The following is a 22,696-nucleotide window of genomic DNA, read 5'->3' on the forward strand; positions in this document are numbered from 1 at the left end:
TCAGAGAGCGAGGTGGTGATGGAATATGGGTCAGAGGGATGCTGCTTTGCTGGCTTAAAAGATGAAGGAAGAGAACCATGAGCTCAAGAATGGGAACAGCTTCGAGGAGATGGAAAAGGCCAGAAAACGGCTTCTCCTCTAGAGTGTTCCAAAAGGAATGCAGCCCCACCAACATCTATTTTATAACCTGGTGAGATGCTCTTCAGACTTCTGTGTAACTGCAAGATACTAAATGTGTTGTCTTAAACCACCCAGCTTGTGGTTGGTTGGTACAGCAGCAGCAGAAAACTAATACAAGAATCTTATCCCCTTTAGTTCTAGTCACCTCAGAAATTTTCTGCTGCCTATGGAGATAATTATCATTAATAATTTATAATCTAATAGATTAAATACATATTTATAAATTAATAAATAAGTCCTTTTCTGCCTGGCTGTTCTTGTTGTCCTGGACGGGAGTGCTGGTATGCTGCTAGCCACTCATTGCCCATGGATAACAGCTCATAATTTTAGTCTCCAAAGCCTTTTAACTTTGCTTTGGGTATAGTTTATTCTTCTTTTTGTAGTTTCTTAAAGTAGAAGCTTACATCATTGAGTTTTAGACTTTTCTTTTCCCACATAGGTATTTAAAATTCCAAATTTCCCTGTGGGACTCACCCTATAGTTCAGTGGTTAAGAGTCTACCTTGCAATGCAGGGGACTCGGGTTCAATCCCTAATTGGGGAACTAAGATCCCACATGTGTGTGTCCTCAGTCGTGTCCAACTCTTTGCAACCCCATGGACTGTAGCCTACCAGGCTCCTCTGTCTATGGAAGTTTCCAGGCAAGAATACTGGAGTGGGTTGCCATTTCCTCCTCCAGTGGATCTGCCTGACCCAGGGATTGAACCTGTGTCTCCTGCATTGGCAGGCAGATTCTTTACCACTGAACTACCTGGGAAGTCCAAGATCCCACATACTTCAGAGCAACTAAGTCCACTCACTGCAACTACTGAGCCCGAGTGCCACAACTAAGACCCAACACAGTCAAATAAATATTTTAAAAATAAAAATTAATAAATTTCCCTGTTTACCTTATTTTTGCCATCTCACAAATTTTGATATGTGTATTTTAATGATCATATTTATATGATATACTATCAACATATTTTCTAACATTCCCATGACTCCTCTTGGACACCCCCTATTCCCTGCCCCCACTAGGGTGCACCACCAGCTTTTCTTAGCCTCAGGCTAAAATCTGGGCAGATGAGACTTCTGGTGTGGCTCCACTGTGCCTTCTTCAAAGCTGGCACTCTGCACTGGACGTCATTTGCTTCCTCTTACTCTCTGGTTCCTCCAGGTAGGTGCTCTTTGTATGATGTCCAGTTTCATAGTTTTCTGCAGAAGCACAATCGTCTGAAGGCATTTTAGTCATTATTTGTGTAAGTGGAGACCTAAGACTCTCAGTTGCCAGTACTTTTCTTAGTGGTGTATCCTCCTTTCTGGCATAGTCTCCAGAACTTTAATTGGATTTTTGTTCGATGATGTTATCCATTCTTCAGCTGATATGTCCTGGGGAATTTGCCAGAAAGCTACACAGATTCAAAATTGATGTTTTAGAGGCTCATCACTGAGAAATTTTTCTAAAGCCAAAGGTTGTTAATTTAAATATTTTCCAACTTATAAACTCTCATGGCTATGCTTTGTGGCTTCACTTCTTAACCTGGGATCATTTTTCTCCTAAATTCTTAGGAAATGGGTTCTAGCAGCTCAGCCTCCTTTCCACTGGTTCTCATGAAGTGGGCTTCCTGGGTGGAGTAGCATGGGCTTCAGGTGAACCAGGTGCCTGTTTTTAGCTTTCTTCTTTTTCTGATCATTTTCCTTCATGTGTTTCAGGAAGCTGTCTCAGGTCTGGGAGTGCATGCCTGGAAAATCCCATGGACAGTGGACCCTGGTGGGCTGCAGTCCATGGGATCGCTGACGGTCAGACACGCCTGAGCGACTTCACTTTCACTTTTCACTTTCATGCATTGGAGAAGGAAATGGCAACCCACTCCAGCATTCTTGCCTGAAGAATCCCAGGGACGGGGGAGCCTGGTGGGCTGCCATCTGTGGGGTCGCACAGAGTCGGACATGACTGAAGTGACTTAGCAGCAGCAGCAGCAGCATGTACATTGATTCTCTTGGCAAGAATCTTTCCCTTGTTGGTTTTCAACACTAAAGGCATGCTAGTAACACTGTAGAATCTTCCAGTTTTGCAATGGGAGCACTGGTGGATGAACACACACATACACAAACAAAAAAGAATGTGTTGTTTGTTTAATTTTTTGGCCACATCTCATGGCATGCATCAGGAGAAGGCAATGGCACCCCACTCCAGTACTCTTGCCTGGTAAATCCCATGGATGGAGGAGCCTGGTAGGCTGCAGTCCATGGGGTCGCAGAGAGTTGGACACGACTGAGCAACTTCATTTTCACTTTTCACTTTCATGCATTGGAGAAGGAAATGGCAACCCACTCCAGTGTTCTTGCCTGGAGAGTCCCAGGGACGGCAGAGCCTGGTGGGCTGCCATCTATGGGGTCACACAGAGTAGGACACGACTGAAGCGACTTAGCAACAGCAACAACATGGCATGCAGAATCTTATTTTCCCAACCAGGGATTGAACCTGAGCCTATTACCGTGGAATCTCGGAGTCCTAATCTCTGGACCACCAGGGAAGTCCCAGGCATGCATTTTTAACAGTCCCAATTCCCCTGACCTCTGCAGTATCACCTTTCTGGCAGATTTACGTGTACATGGCCAAGGAAACAACTCCATGCTTTCTAAAGGTCTAAAGAACATACAGCAGGTTCCTCCTCTCTTTTGCTTGAGCTCATCATTTTGGCGAATTACTGGCAGGTGGAGGTTCCAGCCAAAGGCCTTTCAACTCCTCCTGTGGTGTCCCATGAATCAAGATATTTTGTGCTAGATGCTGGCTATGAATACAATTTATGTGCTGTATTCTGGCTCCTAAACTTTTTGTGGGTTTTAAAATATGTTCATTATATTACAGCCAGTTGAGATCACGTTACAAAAATATAAATCACCATTAACAGCTGGCTATTATCGTATTATAAAAAATATAAATCATTGTTAAGGATCACAGATTACATTTGCTAGATATTATGTTGTCGGTTAAAAAAAGAATCCCTGGTGCCAATTTCATTGTGCCTCTGTCAGTTGGGTTCTAGTATTTTTTTTTTTTTTTATCCCTATGTAAGAGTTTGAGGAAATGTACTTATTTTATAAAAGAAGGAAGTTCAAGAAGATGAGTTATATATTTATCTGGTGGCCATTTTTCCTTGATATTAAATGTTTATTTCCATTTTCTTTTTACTTCCAGGGGGCCCATTCTGCTTATCTCTGCTCCTTCTCTTTTTCTTTGCATCTCTCAACTTAAAGAAATTGAAGTTGCTCTAATTGTCAGACACTATGATTCAAGCTCGGGCTCTCATAGCATTTCAGATAGAATCTCCTGGAGCAGGAGGGTGGGAAAGACCCATTAGAAAATAATGACTCATCAGAAAAGATCCTTTGCCTCATTCAAAGCCCACCACTGCAGCACTTTTTTCTCCAGGTGATTTCCCTGATTTTAGGTGTGTTTGCCACATATCTGTTAATATTTCCACTCTGACCATATTTTCATTTAAGACCTTTACTAAAAAATAGAAACAGTGGTTAAGATTTCATTCATCCAATGCAGGGGTTTTGTGAGTTTGATCCCCCATGGGCGAACTAAGATCCCGCCTGCCATGTAGCATGGCCAAAATTTTTTTTTTAATAAAATAAATTTGAAAACTAGAATTAGTGATTGCTGCCCTAGTCTACTTTGCTTTCCAGAGGCCTCTGACACTCATTCCAACCAAGTACTAACTGTGAGCATTCTCCCACTGAAGAGCCGAGTCATGCATGCAGAGGAATAATAGCAATTTAATAGAAAGTCATTTTCATCTCCTCTCCAGGCATGTTTTTCTTTGGTCACTGAAGAGAACCTCAATGTTTATTGGATTAGCAACTTAATAGATTAACCTCATATCCAGGAACATGCCTACCCGTCACCATCCAATCAGCACACATACACACAGTGTGGAAAAATAGAAGAAAGAGTCATAAAGAAGTGGAAACTATGACTTGTTTGAATAGCTACAGAGACTTATGACTGATGAAACGGCCATTGGACTGGTGGGCTGGTTACACCTCTGCTCCTCTTTGTTCACAAAACAGCAACAAATGAAAATAAAACACCCCACGGCTATTCCCAATTATGTCAAGAATCTGAAAGGAATATCAAACAACTCCTAGAGCAAAGAGATTAAAATATATACTCGTGTTAAAAAATAAAATATTAAATAATGCATAGACTGCAACTCTGCGGTGCGGCCCTGACGCAAACCATCTAGAGTTACCACCCTCTCCACAGGTTCAGGGCCTGATCCCCAATGAGGCGGCCCTCCTGTCAGATTCCAGTAGCAAATTTTGGGGATCCCTAGGCCAGCTGCACTTCTGACCAACTGGCTACAATCCAGGGGGTGCTCTTGCGATGTCACACTCAGGTTCAATAATTCACTAGCCACACTCACTGAATTCAGGAATGTGCTATGTTTATTGTTACAGCTTTATTCTAAACGACACAAACCAAGACCAGTCAGTGAAGAGACAACAGGGGAGGTCCCAGCACAGAGCTTCGGCGCCCTCTCGCTGTGCAGTCAGGATGCACTGCCATCCTGGCACATCTCACCCAAGCTTTAGTCTTCAGAATTTTTATTGGGGTTTCACTCCCTGGCATGACTGATTGCATTGCTCATGTGATTGAACTCAATCTCTCTTCCACCTTCCCTACCTGGAGGGCAGGAGGCTGGGCTGGCTTGTATCTCATGGCTTAAAACAGAAACCCGCTAATCACATGGTTGGTCTTTCCAGCAAGACCAGCCCCCACCTGAGTCACCTCTTTGGCACAAACTAAGGTAGAATCCAGTGCTCATCATGAATAACAAAGATTCAGACATCACTTGGGAATTTCCAAGAGTTTAGGAGCTCCACCCCAGGAACCCAGGACAAAGATCAGACAAGTTCTTTATTATAGGACTTTTAGGCAGTAACACTACATATTAAAAAAATATAGGTTTTTAAATACTATATTCATAGACTTAAATGCTTTTTTTATTTATAAGAGAAAATAAATGAAGTTAAAAGTACATATAAAGAAGTTAGAAGAAAAGAGTAAGGTAACCTTAAGGAAAATAGGATAAAGAAATAACAAATGAAAAGGAGACATTAATGAATTAGGAGAGAAACACAGCAGAGTAAACTAAAGAAATGTAGAGTAAAATATCAATGAAACACAACAGTATAAAACAAACTTCTAGTAGTTAATCTAGAAGAAAAGAATATCTGAACTAAAATTAGATATGAAATGTATTAAAACAGATACAGCAAATTTTAAAATTGTTAACATATGCTCTGTAGAGCTCAAATGAAAAATATAGGTGAAATAGATAATTTTAGCGGAAAATATTACATTATAAAAATTACTGCAATAAACTCTATAATACCAGAACAGACTACTGTGCATGAAGGAGACTAGAAATTACTCACAGTTGCCTACAAAAATGACTGGACCTGGAGAGTTTCCTGAGTGAGTTCTTTCAAACATCCAGTAATTCCTGTGTCATAACATAGATCCTGGAAGTGGGGCAGAGGGAGTGAAAGTCAATTTAATGTTGGGAAAATAACATAAGAATAAGCATTAAATCATGTCACAGGTAGAGTATAGCACAAAGGAAGGAGACCTATAAACCCATTTCACCCCAGAAAATGGGTGTGAAAACATGAAGCAAATTTCTAACAAAAGGATTTCAAAGGGTGTTAAAAGAATCATTCAGCTTTTACTCTGATCATTATGAAAAATTAGATTCTTTGGATGTCCCTCCCAGTTCAAGACTAAACAAAACAAAAATAGAGCTTGCATGAAACAGTCATGTCTCGAATTACATTGCTTGGCCTCCAGGACCTACCAGAAGGCACATGGGGACTGGTGGGGGTGGGGCTCTAACAGGAAGTGAGACAGTGAGCATTCAGAAAAGGCTGGGTCTCCTGGGGGTGGAGAGTAATTAAGCCCACATTATTCATCATTCAATCATTTATTTAATATTTAAAGGGTACCTGGGCTTCCCTGGTAACTTAGTCAGTAAAGAAACTGCAGTGCAGGAGACCTGGGTTCAATCTCTGGGTCAGGAAGATCCCCTGGAGAAAGAAATGGCAACCCACTCCAGTATTCTTGCCTGGAGAACCCCATGGAGAGAGGAATCTGTCAGGCTACAGTCCATGGGGTTGCAAAGAGTCGGACATGACTTGGCAACTAACCTACCACCACCACCAAAGGGTACCTGCCCTGTGCTGGGCTCTTTCCTAGGCACTGGAGACCCCGCCATCACCAACACAGTAACTGATCCCTGCCCTCATTTGGAGCATCAATTCTAATAAAGGAGACAGGCAACAGAATCAGTTAATAAATACAATAAAATTTTAGGTGGTTCTAAGTGCTATGGAGAAAAGCCTAGAAAGAGGATAGGATGGGTTGGGTGGATTACAGGTTTGTGTTTTTAATGAATAGTTATTTATTTGGCTTCCTCAGGTCTTAATTGTGTTATGCTCTTTCCTTGTGATGCATGGAGGGCTCCAAAGTGCATGGGCTCAGTAGCTCCAGGCATATGGGATCTTAGTTCCTTGATTAGGGATCAAACCCACATCCCCTGCATTCCAAGGCTGGTTCTTACCCACTGGACCAGCGGGGAAGTCCTGGTTATAGTTTTAGAGAGCATAGTCAGGGGATGCATCACTAAGAACTCCATGAAAAGACCTGGAGCTGAGGGGAGCCATTGCAGGCAGAGGGAGCCACACCCTGTAAGGGTTGCATGGAGGTATGTTCTTCAGAAACTGAGGAGACTTGTGTGACTGAAGAGGAGCCAGGAGAAGAATGGCTTCGAGTCTGAATACACAGTGGTGTCTGCTCTTTTCAATGAAAAAAGTGAAAGTAGCTCAGTCATGTCCAACTCTTTGCGACCCCATGGACTATACAGTCCCTGGAATTCTCCAGGCCAGAACACTGGAGTGGGTAGCCTTTCCCTTCTCCAGGGGATCTTCCCAACCCAGGGATCGAACCCAGGCCTCTCACATTGCAGGTGGATTCTTTACCAGCTGAGCCATCAGAGAAGCCCTTTTCAATAGGCTGCATTAAATAGAGGTGAACTGGGAACACCACCCCACATCCTTTAAGTCTCTGAGAAAAGTGAAAACATTCATTGCTCAGTCATGTCTGACTCTTTGCAACCCCATGGACTGCAGCCCACCAGGCTCCTCTGCCCTTGGAATTCTCCAGGCAAGAATACTGGAGTAGGTGACCATTCCCTTCTCCAGGGGATCTTCCAGACCCAGGGATCAAACCTGGGGCTCCTGCATTGCAAGCAGATTCTTTATTATCTGAGACAAGTCTCTGAGGGCAGTACTAATTCCCCTAATTTTTCCCCAGAGAGAAATAGAGTCATGTGCTGTGGTCACTGAACACTGGGGAGGAGAAAACCTCGAACTTTTGAGGTCTGTTGGATATAGGATCTGAGCCGTCACTGATTCCAGGGACCCCAGAAGCACCGTGGTCACAGGATATACAAAGCACGTGGGCCTGGTCCAGATTCATTCAACAGGGGATCACTGAGCCCACAGGCCCACCCTGCAGTCATTGCCGGTCCTTACTTACTCAGGATGCATATACCTCCCAGCTGGCAGGACCCCATCTGTGGAGCAAGGGCAACCGTGATAGGAAGGTTCAAACTGCGCCCCATCTCATCCCAACCAAGACAGTAAACCAGAAGAATACTACCTCCCAGGGAAAATGGCAAAGATCCATTACACTTGGAAACAAATAATTAAAAAATAAAACAGCAGTGAAGCCAAGGAAGAAGGACTGCTTTTTGTAGAGAAAGCTCCATTTTGCCTGTCTCTGACATTCTTGCTCTGTGTATGTTCCTCTGAACTGTGGTTTCCTTTGAGGCAATGGAAGACCTGAATAGTTCTGTGGGCTAATATTGGACTTAGGAAAGGAGGGAGCAGACACAGGTCACATTGCTACCTGTGTACACATCTTGTCCTGAAGTTAGGCTTGGCTAAAAAACTGAGCTTAAAAAGTGACCCAGTTTGAGAGTCCCTTGGACTGCAAGGAGATCAAACCAGTCAATCCTAAAGGAAATCAAACCTGCATATTCATTGGAAGGACCAATGCTGAAGCTCCAACACTTTGGCCACCTGATGCAAAGAGCTGACTCATTGGAAAAGACCTTGATGCTGGGAAAGATTGAGGGTAAGAGGAGAAGGGGGTAGCAGAGGATGAGATGGTTGGATGGCATCACTGACTCAATGGTCATGAATTTGAGCAAACTCCAGGAGACAATGGAGGACAGAGGACCCTGGTGCGCTGCAGTCCATGAGGTCACAACTTAGCAACTGAACAACAAGGCACTCATGCCTTAAAAAGGTGTAGACCTCAGTCTGAAGGCTGGTTGATGACTGGAGGGGTTCTTTCTGTATGTTGGAAAACCCCATTGCTCTGAGAGGTTTTAAGACCACCTATCCTGAGAAATAGCCCAGGGATGTTTCTCAAGGATCACCATGGCTTCATTCTGCCCTGGCATAGGTGGGTGAACAGCATTATCCATCCCCCATAATACAAGGGGGATATGAACACATTATATTACCAGTGACCTTGAGGTTCCCAGGCCTGTCAACCCACTGACATTGTAAGGTGTCCTGCAAGATACTCCTGGGGCTGCAGGACTCCAGGAAAAGGCTATTTTCTCAATACTTCAGCAAGAGAGGAATTCTTCCAAGAATAGGCATTCTGCAGACTTGCTGTCTATGTCAGCTCAGTTTCCTCATGCTCTCTGACCTTTCTCCTATATTAAAATGCATCATCGAGAAGCCCCCCGAGTCTAGTTCTGGGGAGCAGGGATGGAAGACAAAGAGGCTTCTGTTCTTTTCACCTGAATTGGAGGTAATCCCATAAGGCTGCCTCCCTGCCTTGGTCAGGGAGGAGGTTTGTGTGTGTGAAGGTATCCAAGCCAGGGAACTGGAGTCTCAGAGCTCGGGACACCCTTAAGTCTGACCCTTTATCCCCTCCCCACAGAGAGTTGTGAACAAAAGAATAATTCCTGTTGCATTTATATGCTGATTATGGAGGGGTGGTAAGAAATGAGGGTGGGAGGGGGAGATATTCTTAGTAATCGGAGTATTTGACTGATTGGTAACTGTTTACAGCTTATTTCTTTCTAGCATGTACCCCTTGAAATCATTTTCTTTGTAAATGTTAAAAGCCATATGCAAAAAACAAAACCAACCTTGATTACCCTGCTTTGTACTTCAATCAGCAGCATGTCAGCCTCTGAATAAACTGTAATTCCTTCACCCATGCCTGCGAGGAGAACATTTAGGCCACATTAAAAAAAAAAAATCTTAGTAGGGGTCTCAAGAACAATTAGCAATTAAAAGCATCTATTTTCTACATGTTACTCTATAAACACGGCTGCTTGATTGATTTCGGTCTCAGGCTTTGCTCGGGATCAGCATCTTCATCGATGGCCCAGTTCTCGGAATCACTGAAGGCATCTCAAATGATGAGGATGCTCTTGTCTGTGAATCTCTTAGCGCATCATTAGCTTGAGAACCGGACTTGATGCCTTTTCCTGACATGCTTCTAGGGGTCACCGGACTCCCCTCCGATCTCCAATGCTGGGGACTGATGTCTTGGTAAGAAACCACCTGCCAGGGTGAGTGCTGGCAGAAGGCCAGGGATTCCATGTTCTCCCTGGTCTCTGACCATCGCCTGCAAAGCCCTTGCTTTGCCTACACAGAGTATCCCGTCAACAGGACTGTTCCCCCCGACACCAACAGACTCCAAACACCGTAAAATGCCACTGAGAGAAGAGAATGAGAAGGCACTAGGTCCAATCCCTGTACATTTTCAGTTCAGTTCAGTTCAGTCGCTCAGTCGTGTCTGACTCTTTGCGACCCCCTGGACTGCAGCACGCCAGGCTTCCCTGTCCTTCACCAACTCCTGGAGCTTACTCAAACTCAACATCCATCGAGTCAGTGATGCCATCCAACCATCTCATCCTCTGTCGTCCCTTTCTCTTCCTACCTTCAATCTTGCCCAGCATCAGGGTCTTTTCCAATGACTCAGTTCTTCGCATCAGGTGGCCAGAGTATTGGAGTTTCAGCTTTAGCATCAGTCCTTCCAATGAATATTCAGGATTGATCTCCTTTAGGATGGACTGGTTGGATCTCCTTGAAGTCCAAGGGACTCTCAAGAGTCTTCTCCAATACCACAGTTCAAAAGCATCAATTCTTTGGTGCTCAGCTTTCTTTATAGTCCAACTTTCACATCCATACATGACTACTGGAAAAACCATAGCTTTGACTAGATGGACCTTTGTTGGTAAAGTAATGTCTCTGCTTTTTAATATTCTGTTTAGGTTGGTCATAACTTTTCTTCCAAGGAGCAAGCATCTTTCCATTAAGCAAACTGAATCCTAGAGAGACTGAACTAGCTCATGACGATTGGGATACCCAAGGTTCCTGAGTTCTTACACCTCATGTCCTCTCCCAAGTTGATCTTCATGGGTGGAAACTGTATTATGTGGCTTCTCTAGGATGTTAAATTTGCATAACGACTCAGGTACAATCCTGATTTCTGGCAGAAGAATGGACTTTAGGACTTTGCAAGGCCACCGTCAGGGGTCACCAGGAGTCTCTGAGAGCTTCAAGCTCTGTGCTTCATTTTCAGCAGTGTTCCACCACGTAAATGGGTGGCCATCCTGCACCCCCTTAGACTCGCCTTCCTGGAGCTGGAACACTGAGGACTGAGGCCAAGATCTGCCTCAGCACCTGGACAGTATGAGATGGGAGATGGGAGAGGCCCTTCCCCGGGGGAGGAGAGCACGAGAGGCAGCCCATGCTGAAATTCTGCCTCCAGGTGCCTTTCTGGCCTCATGCTTGTTCCTGCAGGTACCCCAGAGGGTGTAGGAACAGGGGGGTGAAAAGGACAAGGGGCAGGGTGACCTGCACTGGGGGTGGGCACTGAGGAGGGCCACTAAGAGAAGGGGCAATGGAGAAGAATCGTCTCCAGCAGGAGTGGAGCCTCCCTCACCTGGGTCTGGGGTCTAAGCCAGGACTGGGAGGAGGAGCCCCTTTGAGAGCTCCTTGGGGTGGCCATTTCCACTGAGCATGAGACATGCCGCCTCCCCAGATCCTAGGCTAACACGTGGTCCCAGGACGGGAACAATGACTGCAGGGGCAGAGCTGCTCCCTGAGGTCTCCTCCCCAGGCTAGAGACCCTCAGGAAATCCACAGGCAGGGAGGATGGGCAAGAGCACCCTGAGGGCTCCCAGCCCCCATGACACCCATGGTGATCACACCCCCTCCAACATGGCTTCAGTGAAACCTAGACCATGGCTCAGTCTAAGTTCAGCAATGCTTCTAGAATGGCTGAGCAACGTGTCACATGTTTTGCCATAGACAGGAAGCGGCCCGGAGCCCAGGGAACCCCCATGGTGGTTTCCACCTAACAAAAGTGGCTCCATCTCCAAACCAAATACGTGATAGCTTTATGACACCAAATAACCAATTGTAACAGCTAGAGAAGTAAAAAAAATAGTAAAATAAATAAATAAAAACAAATACAGGGACTTCCCTGGTGGCACGGTGGTAAGACTCTGCCTGCCAATGCAGGGGACATGGGTGCGATCCCTGGTCTGGGAAGAGTCCCAGTGTGGCAAAGCACATAAACCCTTGAGCCACAACTATAGAGCCTGTGGGAAGCAACTACTGAAGCCCGAGCACCCCTAGAACCTGTGCTCCACAATGAGAAGCCCTCAAACTGCAACTAATGGCCCCCGCTTGCCACAACGAGAGAATGCCCACGTGGGGCAATCCAGACCCAGTGCAACCAGTAAATAAATTAAAAAACTGTCAATGCAAACAAAATTCTGGCAAACTTTTATGAGCCTTTAAGCATTGTTTTTACTTTCCATGATTTTTTTTTTTAATGTAAGAGTTTGGATGAGGATGATAACATTTACAAGTCCTGTGAATTTTCTGTATTTTTTAAGAAAATTGTTTCCAAATTGGGGGATATTTTTCCTAATGCTTTTGAATCATTGTGCTTACTCTGCTTGCTTAACACTGTTTTCCATGAATGAATTTTTTTTTTTCCATGAATGAATTTAAAATTTCCTCCTTGGTTCTAAGTAAACCTCTGAAAGACTGTTGATCAAAATGAATCTTTCAGATCACTAGTATTTTTTATTATTAATGTTTGTGCACTCCAGAATAATCTACATTTAAATGTATTTTCCAGTAATTTTGTCCACTTTTGTCAATTATTTTGCCTTTTTAACTGATGTGGGACTTCCCTGGTGGTCCAGTTTTCAGAATCTGCCTTGCAATGCAGGGGACTCGGGTTCCGTCCATCCCTGGTCTGGGAATTAAGATCCCACATTCCCCGGGGCAACTAAGCCTGCGTGCTGCAGCTACCAAAGCCTGCCCAGCAGAACTAGAGAGTCCACACGCCACAACGAAAGATCCTGCGTGACGCAATGAAGACCCGACTCGGCCAACTACATAAATATGGGAAAAAAGATATGGGTGATTCAGTTTACCTTTAATCAATAAATAAACTGATGTCATTGGTTTCCAATCACTAATTCCTGCCTATTATAAATCAGAGCCAGCTAATTGTGTATCTGCTGTGCATTCATGAGATGCACAGAGGTGGCCCTGGAATTGGACATTTGGGGCAAAAACAGAGGCTGGCAGTATAGGTGATGCTGTCAGTATAGGGAACTCATGCTCCTGTATCTGCTTGCGTTCATCCATATGCAGGAGGGCATTTGTGTTACAGAGGAAGGCCTCCTGGATGGGGTTTGAACCATCCAGGGAAAGAACTCTTTTCATGAAAATCTCTGAAAGATTTTGGACAAGGATCAGAAGCAGGTCTTCTGGAGATAGTTAAGGAGAACAGTACAGACTAGGAGAGAGGGGAGGAGATAGTCCAGCACAGTGTTGGGGTGCAGTCTTCACACCAGCCTCTTCAGGTGTCCTAGCGGTGTCTCGTTCCCTCCCAGATCAGTGGCGGGGTGAGGGAGCGGTCAGTGTTGGTGTCCCCATAGAGGCCGCCACTGATACATCACCGCACCCTGCACTGCAAGACCCTGCACCAGGAGCTGCACAGCAGAGGGGACGGTGGGGCAGCAGCTGGCTTGGTGACTGCACCAGAGACGGGCTGGGCGCTGCCTCCACGATCCCTTTCAGAGACTCCCCAGAACGACTGGGAGACATAAAGATTGCTATGTCCCTTTTAAGGTGTATTTAAGTGTTAGTCGCTCAGTGGTGTCTGACTCTTTGCAACCCCATGGATTGTAGCCTACCAGGCTCCTCTGTCCATGGGATTTTTCCCCAGGCAAGAATGCTGAAGTGGGTTGCCATTTGCTTCTCCAGGGTATCTTCCCAACCCAGGGATTGTACCTAGGTCTCCTGCATCGCAGGCAGATTCTTTACTGTCTGCAGCACCAGGAAAGGCACCAGAGAACCTCGAATTATTGTAACTTGGGCATTAAAAGTTAAGAGAGGGACTTCACTGGGTCCAGTGGTTAAGAATCTGCCACGCAATGTGGGGGATGTGGGTTCCATCCCTGGTGGAGGAACTAAGATCCCACATGCTACGGAGAAACTAAGTCTGTGTGTAAAATAGCCTGTGCGCTGTAACAAAAGATTCAACGAAAGGTGTGCTGCAACTGAGACCCAAACCAACAAACCCAATTTATTTATAAATAAATAAATATTGTAAAAAGATCTTTAAAGTTAAGGAGACTTGGGACTTCCCTGGTGGTCCAGTGGCTAAGACTCCACATTCCCAATGCAGGGGCCTGGGTTCGATCCTTGGTCGGAACTAAATCTCACATGCTGCAACTGAGACCCAGGTCAGTCAAAAAAGTTTATTAAAAAAAAAAAAACACCTCATTTTATCTTAAGCAAAATTAATTCCCTAACTGTCCACGAACAGCCCTAGAAATAAGGAGCACTCCAGAGATAGAAGGTAAGCTCCCAGCGTCCCTGGTCAGTCATGAATCCTGCATCAAACGTCCCAGGTTGATTCCCAGGAAGATTGTGGCAGTAAAACTACTGCCCCAGAGGAAAGGGCAGAGCCAGCCCGGCAGAGGCAAGAAGACTGTTTTCATCAGCGCCAGATTTGCCCCTGTCTCATGATCCCAGCTGGGTCCCATCACTGTGGGCTCCTCCGCATACAGAAAGATAAAACCCTAACACAGGAAGCAGCAAGCAGGAGTTGGGGACATCAAAACCAGTCAGCTCATAAAAACACGCAGAGGGGCCCTGACAGAGCACAGCTGCTGGCCCGCGGCGGCATGGGCCACCAGCAGCACACGTCCCAGGACGCCTGGCCACGCGGTGCTGGAGCAGGGGTGGGTCCGTCCCCAGGTCAGCATCAGGAAGGGATTCTCCCCACTCTCTGGCTGCCGTGGAACTCTGGGCACATCCCAGGAAACCAGTGAGTCTGCAGACTGCTTTGCTCAAAACCACCAGGAAGCCTTTTATGTTTTATTGATGTGCATTTGATTTACAATGTTGTGTCAGTTTCAGGTAAGCATAGTGATTCGGTATTTTTGCAGATTATGTTCTGCTATAGGTTATTACAAGACACCCTATGATTCCCTGTGCTTGCTTAGGGTTTATCCTTGTTGCCTTTTTTTTTTTTTAAATATTTATTATTTGGCTGCCCCGGGTCTTAGTTGCAGCATGTGGGATCTAGTTCCCTGACCAGGGATCGCATCCAGGCCCCCTGCACCGGGGGCATGAAGTCTTAGCCACTGGACCACCAGGGAAGTCCCCTTTGTTGCCTTTTATTGCCGAATCAAATACTCACAATGAAGTGCAGCTTTCAAGAGCAGGATGGGATTTTTTTTTTCCTAATAATGTAGGAAAATAAAAAATAAACCAAGCACATGAACTTCTCGTTTGAATCCACAGACATGCTGCATGCTCATTCTTTTCAACATGAGAAGGGCCTCTTCGTACAATCCCCTTTGTCCCTCCCACTGGCCTCATTTCTATCTCTCTCTTAAGTCTCAGCTTCCAGTCACTTCCTTAGGAAAACCTGTGAGGTCCTGGGCAGGGTCAGATCCTCCCATTCATGCACCCTGGACTCTCTGAAATCACTTACAGAGATCACTTACATTTGCAGTTCATAAATTATATAATTACTTATCTAACATTCTTCCCCTCTTAGCATATATGTATACATACAGTTGATTTACTTTGCTGTACAGTACAAACTAACACACATTGTAAAGCAATTATACTCTAATAAAAATTAATTTTAAAAATGTTAAAGTAAATGATAGAAAAAAAAGAATGTTTTTATTCTTCCTGTCACAATGATGGGCTGCAAACATCCCCATAACGGTTTCCTGGCTTCCATTCAGCCGCAGTCCCTCCCCACCCCGTTCCCTTCGCTGGTGTAAATAGCCAGTCTCACGTGTAGCCTGAAAAGCCACAGTCTGCTGTTGTCCTGCCTTGGAGCAGTGGGCCCTAGGCAGGGCCAGTTTGCTCAGTGAAGGTATTAGCTCAGAGGGGCCACCAAGGCTGTCAAGGTCACTGCAGTTTTTTTCGGGACCTGCATGTGTCTGATTCGCAGTAGGTGCCCAGTAAGTACCCCACTGGATGACAATGCATGCTGGGTGGCTGGCTGTCTGGGTCATGGCCGCACAAAGTACTTCTGATGGTTGTCCTTAGGATGACCTGACGTCCCATGTGCTGGGCTGTACTGATCTGTCAGTTGTCCCTTCCCTCCTAAGACTGTCCTAGTTTGGATGACAACATATTTGGACTACTCTGCAGAGGTGTCAGTCAAGTCAACATCTTCCTATTAAATAAAAACATCTTAATAAAGAAATGAAAATCCTTCCAAAGTGTTCATATTTGTGAACGAACTTTTATGCAGGTTAACGGCAGGTCTGTGTAGTACTGCCGTAAGAATACAGCACCTTACTTCTTCCTCTATTATTAAAATTTAGGTTGTTCCCAACATTTTACTCTTACAATTGATGCTGCAGGAAATCCCATGCACAAACCGCCTCCTGCACTTCTTCAAGAGTTTCTTAAGATATGTATTTAAAACTGGAATTTCTGAGTTGAAGGGTATAAATATTTCAAGACTGACCAGCTGACTTTCAAAGAAATTTTGCCAATATACACTCCCTCCCGTAATACATATGAGTTCCCGCACATCTACTTCTGCATCATTGACTACACTAAAGCCCTTAACTGTGTGGATCACAACAAACTGTGGAAAATGCTTAAAGAGATGGGAATACCAGACCACCTTACGTGTCTCCTGTGAAACCTGTATGCAGGTCAAGAAGTAAGAGTTAAAACCAGACATGGAACAACAGACTGGTTCCAAATTGTGAAAGGAGCATATCAAGACTGTATATTGTCACCCTGCTTGTTTAACTTATATACAGAGTATATCATGTGCAATGCTGGGATGGATGAATCACAAGCTGGAATCAAGATTGCCAGGAGAAATATCAACAACCTCAGGTATGCAGATGATACCATTCTAATGGCAGAAAGCGAAGAGTCACTTGATGAGGGTGAAACAGGAGAATGAAAAATCTGACTTAAAACTCAACATTAAAAAAACCAAGATCATGACTTCTGGTCCCATCATTTTTCGACAAATGAAAGGGGAAAAAATGGCAGCAGTGATAGATATTATTTTCCTGGGCTCCAAAATCACTGTGGATGATGATTGCAGCCATGAAATTAAAAGACATTTCCTGCTTGCTTCTTAGAAGGAAAGCTATGACAAACCTAAACAGCATATTTAAAAGCAGGGACATCACTTTGCTAACAACGGTTCCTATAGTCAAAGCTGTGTTTTTTTCCAGTAGTCATGTATGAATGTGACAGTTGGACCATAAAGAAGACTGAGCACAGAAGAATCTATGCTTTCAAATTATGGTGCTAGAGAAGACTCTGGAGAGTCCCCTGGACTGCAAGATTAAACCAGTGAATCCTAAAGGATATTGAGAAGGTAACAGGCAGAAAGACTAGGGGTCTCCAAACGGAGGAAATAAGCTGCAAGTTTCAGACATTTTTTTATCTCTCTCTTGAGCGGCAGGAGGAAACACTACAAGTGTCAGATTTTTTTCCCTTCTCTATACAAAACTAAGGGCCTTCCCTGGTATTCTTGCCTGGAAAATCCCATGGACAGAGGACCCTGCCGGGCTACATACAGTCCACAGGGTCATAAAGAGTCGGACACGACTTCACATGATCCTTCGTATACAAAATTAAAAGGAGATTTCTCTTAAAATTCTGTGTTGCACCAATACAGTATATTAACACATATATATGGAATTTAGAAAGGTGGTAACGATGACCCCATATGCGAGACACCAAAAGAGACACAAATGTAAAGAACAGACTTTTGGACTCTGTGGGAGAAGGGGAGGGTGGGATGATTTGAGAGAACAGCATTGAAACATGTATATTATCATATGTGAAATAGATCACCAGTCCTGGTTCGATGCAATTAGACAGGGTGCTCAGGCTGGTGCACTGGGATGACCCTGAGGGTTGGGATGGGAAGGGAGGGTCAGGATGGGGAACACATGTACACCCACGGCTGATTCATGTCAATGTATGGCGAAAACCACTACAATATTGTAAAGTAATTAGCCTCCAATTAAAAATTTTTTAATGTTAAAAAAAAATTTGTGTTGCCATGACAATACCTCGCTCCACCTGAACTTAATTTTTCTCAAACCTTGAGCTAACCAATGCATTTTTCTTATGGAAATGTTTTTCTTAAGCTATGTTAATCAACTGTGTATTTACTCTAGACTCTGTCTTTCTTCAAGTGGGTTTAAGACTCAGAACTGATGAGGGCTCAACAAATCTGTATGTTTTATTCATACATTGTTCTCCTAATCTATGTTAATGAAACTATATATTTACTTGGAAACCTGCCTTTCTTCAAGATTCATGTCAATCATTTAATGGCCCAGGATGACTCATCTGGTGCCAATGTTATCTCAAAATGCATGTTGTGGGTGAGGGGCCTGGTGCCATTCTGAGTTTTGAGACATCTCCTTTCTCTAATCAACAGCTTGCTGATAGGTATATAACATATTGCTAAAGGCTAGCAGGGGGCACTCTTTCTGCCCCCTTCTGATGTCTATGTCAGAAGCTTTCTCTGTCTCTTTATACTTTAATAAAACTTCATTACACAAAAGCTCTGAGCGATCAAGCCTCGTCACTGGCCCCAGATTGAATTCCTGTCCTCCAGAGGCCAAGAATCCCGGCGTCTTTCACGGCTCAGCAACAGCCTTTCAATATCAACCCTGAATATTCATTGGAAGGACTGATGCTGAAGCTGAAGCTGAAGCTCCAATATTTTGGCCACTTGATGCAAACAGCCAAATCATTAGAAAAGACCCTGATTCTGGGAAAGACTGAAAGCAAAAGGAAAGGGGGCGGCAGAGGGTAAGATGGTTAGATAGCTTCACCAACTCAATGGACATGAATCCGAGCAAACTCTGGGAGACAGTGAAGCACAGGGAAGCCTCACGTGTTGCAGTCCACGGGTCACAAACAGATGGGCACGATTTAGCAGCTGAACAACAACAGCAGCAACGTCCACGTGTTACCACCAGGATCAGTATTGCCAGAACGTTTACATGTTTACAAGCTAATAGGCTAGAAATCATATTTCACGGTTTATTTCATGACCCTTTCCAGGACTGCATGTAAATCTAAGCCACACACTGTTTTGTAACTGCTTCCTGCACTTAATATATCATAAACACCTTCCCGTGAAAATAAATATTCTCCCATGTAATGTTAAAGTGTATTGTTTTGCATGGGTATGCCACTGTTTATTTAATGAACAAATGCCCTGCCTTAGACGTTTGCCTCTATGTTTACAAGAGTTTGCTACTAGAAACAGCACTTGAGAGCTAGTACAGCAGAGTGGTGAAAGGATGGACTCTCTTAGATTCAGACAAAATCTGGCTTTCATTCGGAATCTATCACTTGCCCGCTGTGCAGCCCAGGGCAGGTCCCTGCAGGATCTCGTGGCACAGCAGGTGGCTGAAGTTCAGCCTCCAAAGCCAGCTACTATTTGAATCCTGATTCTGACACTCAACAGCTGTGTGGCCTTAAGAAAGTCCTTTACCCTCTCTGTGCCACAGTTTCCTCACCTGTAAAATTGGACACAATAATAGGACCTAACTCAGAAGGCTGTTGGAAGGAGGGTGCACCATAGCAGAGGGCTTCTGCACCGTGTGGCATATATGAGTAACTAGCATTTGGTATATACCTATAATTCAAGTCTCACTGAAACCAAGTAGAATGTGGGTACCCAAGTGCATCTGTACAGTCAAGTTCAATTTGCCCTGAAGGAGGAAACGCAGCTCAGAGGAATTAACAATTGGTCCCAGGTCACACAACTAGATGCCAGTCAGCTTGATCTGTGGAAACAAAACAAGGGAGGCCACAGGTGTGCACTGGCTGGTGCTTCAAGCCATTTTGAGGTGGGATAACTGGAATCTCGAAAAGTGGTAAACGAGAAGTCCCATCCCTTCAGCATGCTCCATTCCCTGAAGTCCACATTGCAGTTCTCTGTGGATGGCTGGACCGCCTTTGCTGGTTCCCCAGTCACCCCTTTCTGGATGCAGATTTGCTCCAGGCACGACTGGTGGGTGTCAACCTGAGGTTTTATCGAACTTTTTGTTGCTGAGCCCAGGTGCCAGGGCGGTGGAGGTGCAAAGGCCGTGTGTTCTGCTCACGGCAGGGTAACAGGAGAGCCTGGTCCGTGATTCAGGCCACTGACTAATCAAAAGCTCTAACTATCTGTCAGAGAATCCTCAGGGGTGGAGGGTGGGCACCGTTAAAACATGCAAGTTGTCAGACAGCATGCAACCTGTGTGACCCCCAACATCTTGTTCAGATGACGTACCATCTGGCCCAGAGCGGGCTGGGGCGCACCTGACTGGGTACCTGGTCAGCCTGGGCCATGCCCCAAGCAGGCGCAGTCAGCCCACTCCCAGCCCGGGATGTTGCCAGCAGTCGGGTGGAGAACCTGGGTCTTTCCTCTGCACGAGCACAGGGCTATCTTTTACTCCTTTTACTTACTCTGCTCCATTTTTGGAATAAGAGCTGGGTTTCATCATTCACGTGAACAAGGACTTTCCAAAAAAGCAATAGATACAGTTTTCCTTTAAGGGGGAGATCACTGGGGCATCCAGAAGATAAGCAGGATCTGGCCAACAAGATTTCTGAAGATTCTTTTCAACCCTGTATCCCTATTTGAGGAAATCTAGGAAAGTGTCTCGCTGCTGCTGCTAACTTGCTTCAGTTGTGTCCGACTCTGTGCAACCCCATAGACAGCAGCCCACCAGGCTTCCCCGTCCCTGGGATTCTCCAGGCAAGAACACTGGAGTGGGTTGCCATTTCCCTCTCCAATGCATGAAAGTGAAAAGCAAAAGTGAAGTTGCTCAGTCGTGTCCGACTCTTTGTGACCCCATGGACAGTAGCCTGCACCAGGCTCCTCCATCCATGGGATTTTCTAGGCAAGAGTACTGGAGTGGGTTGCCATTTCCTTCTCCAGGGAATCTTCCCGACCCAGGGATCGAACCCAGGTCTCCCGCATTGTAGACAGACACTTTACCATCTGAGCCACCAGGGAAGTCCATATATATATATATGTACATTTTGTTCATAGATCCTATTACACCTATGTATATGTGTGTATATAAATTGTTTAATTAAAATCTCTCTCACCCTGCTTCCTTCCTCTTGGGTCATTCTCCTTCTCTGTTGGATCTGAGATCAACTTTATAATTCAGAGTTGATGGCTAAAAATATATTTAACAGCCCAAAAGCTTAGTGTGTCTCCTTTAAGTTTTCAGTACTTTCTCCTACTGCAATCAGAAGTTGTATGGGGGTGGGGGTAGAGGGCAGCCCTGGTGAGGTTAGAGAAGATGCATGTGGGGCTGAGGAGAAGAGAACGCATGAGAAACTAGCCTCCGGTTTGCCCTGAGTCGGTGGACTGAGCCAAGGTCTCTGGACAGCGAGATGCCACCAAGGACAAACACCCGTTCCCTGGAGTCCCATGGCTCAGCCATCACAATGGGCTCCAGGCACAACTGGTCCCATCTAATAACAGCATCACAGAGAGGTGGGCAGGAAATGGCCCTGGCCCTGGGGGCTGAGGAGGGAGTTCAGAGGACCCACAGGTAGAAGGAAACCCAGGGGGTGAGCAGTGTCTTACCCGACCCACTTTTGTCCTCCAGGGGGCATTCCTTGGACCCCAGAAAGCCTTGGCACCCCTGTGATCTTCCACCCTGTGATATTCCACCAACAAGCTAAATGCACACACAATGCACAGAATGCAAATTGTGCATGAACTTCACTGACTGTTTATAATTAAATATCTTTTATCAAACAATTAGAAACCTACAACTAATGATGGGGGCGGAGGGGGGTCCTGGAAGTCTAAAAGCCCCGAAACAGCTCTGTTTAGGTATAGATTCTGAGTATTCCAAATGAAGAAAAAAAAAAAAAAATCTCACAAATGTGACTTATCTGAGCCAATAGAGGGCGTCATTCACTTTTACAAGTCCCTTGAACACTTTTTTTTTTTTTAAGAGGGCCGAGGGGTAGTGAGACCCTGAGATGTACTGAATCTGAATGGGCTTTTTGCTGTACGCTAGGGTGGTAGGGTATAGGTAGGATTGGTAACTAGAAAACTCATATATGAATATTGCTAAAATGCTACATCTCTGTTGCATAGGGCAAAGTTGAATCAATTTTCTCTCTTCCATTAAGCTCTTTCTCTGGCTGGACTGACCTAAAGACATCAGCCAATTCTCCCTTAACATACAACTGAGAGTTTGGGTTGGTAGATTGTTACATTGCATCTTTCCATTTTCCAAACAAGTGTGAGTTTGCTGTTTGTAACAAGGTTTCAGTAGGGGGAATGAGTAATTCTGGAAAAGTCCACCAGAGGGAGCTAAATGACTGCTTTAGAATCACTCATTGAAGTTTGGGAAGCTGCCGGCCAACCTCCTCCCTCCTCATCTCTCCCCCTCCCCCAGACATTAAAAAAAAAAAAAAAAATCAGAAGTAATTATAGCGCTAGAAATATGTATTCTGTATCTTCTTACCTAGCAACCCACAGACTTAAAACAAACAAATAATACTGCTGTGGTGATGTATTTAACAATGTGAAGATTCTCTGCCTTCTTAACAGGGAGCAGAATAATTAGAGAAATCTTGCCTTAGAAAGACCGTTAACTGGATGCACAGTGAGGAATGAATCCTCAAGAATGCTGGGGGTGGAGGGGTGGGGTAGGGGGTGGGAGAATGGTTTATGAGTATAAACAATTTACCAGATTGAGCTGATCACTTTTCATATATTTTCAACAGACATTTTAAGGATCTGTTTTTAAGGGGATTTGACTGTGATTTTTTTTTTCTTCTGCTGAAAAAGGTTGAAGGCAGGAGAAGGGGACGACAGAGGATGAGATGGCTGGATGGCATCA

At 44.8% G+C, this 22,696-nt stretch overlaps 1 long non-coding RNA gene across 1 annotated transcript in view; it reads right to left on the reverse strand.

Annotated features, from left to right (window-relative positions):
* Positions 1-22,696, reverse strand: part of LOC129625423 (uncharacterized) — a 47,583-nt gene that overhangs the window by 5,839 nt on the left and 19,048 nt on the right. Inside the window, exons 2-3 of the long non-coding RNA XR_008701435.1 lie at positions 9,407-9,480; positions 5,616-5,702 (exon numbers count right to left, since the gene is read on the reverse strand). This is a non-coding gene — a long non-coding RNA (uncharacterized LOC129625423). The remainder of the gene's footprint in view (positions 1-5,615; positions 5,703-9,406; positions 9,481-22,696) is intronic.

Source organism: Bubalus kerabau, chromosome 13 (genome assembly GCF_029407905.1).
Source record: "Bubalus kerabau isolate K-KA32 ecotype Philippines breed swamp buffalo chromosome 13, PCC_UOA_SB_1v2, whole genome shotgun sequence".
In the NCBI taxonomy this organism is placed as follows: domain Eukaryota; kingdom Metazoa; phylum Chordata; class Mammalia; order Artiodactyla; family Bovidae; genus Bubalus; species Bubalus kerabau.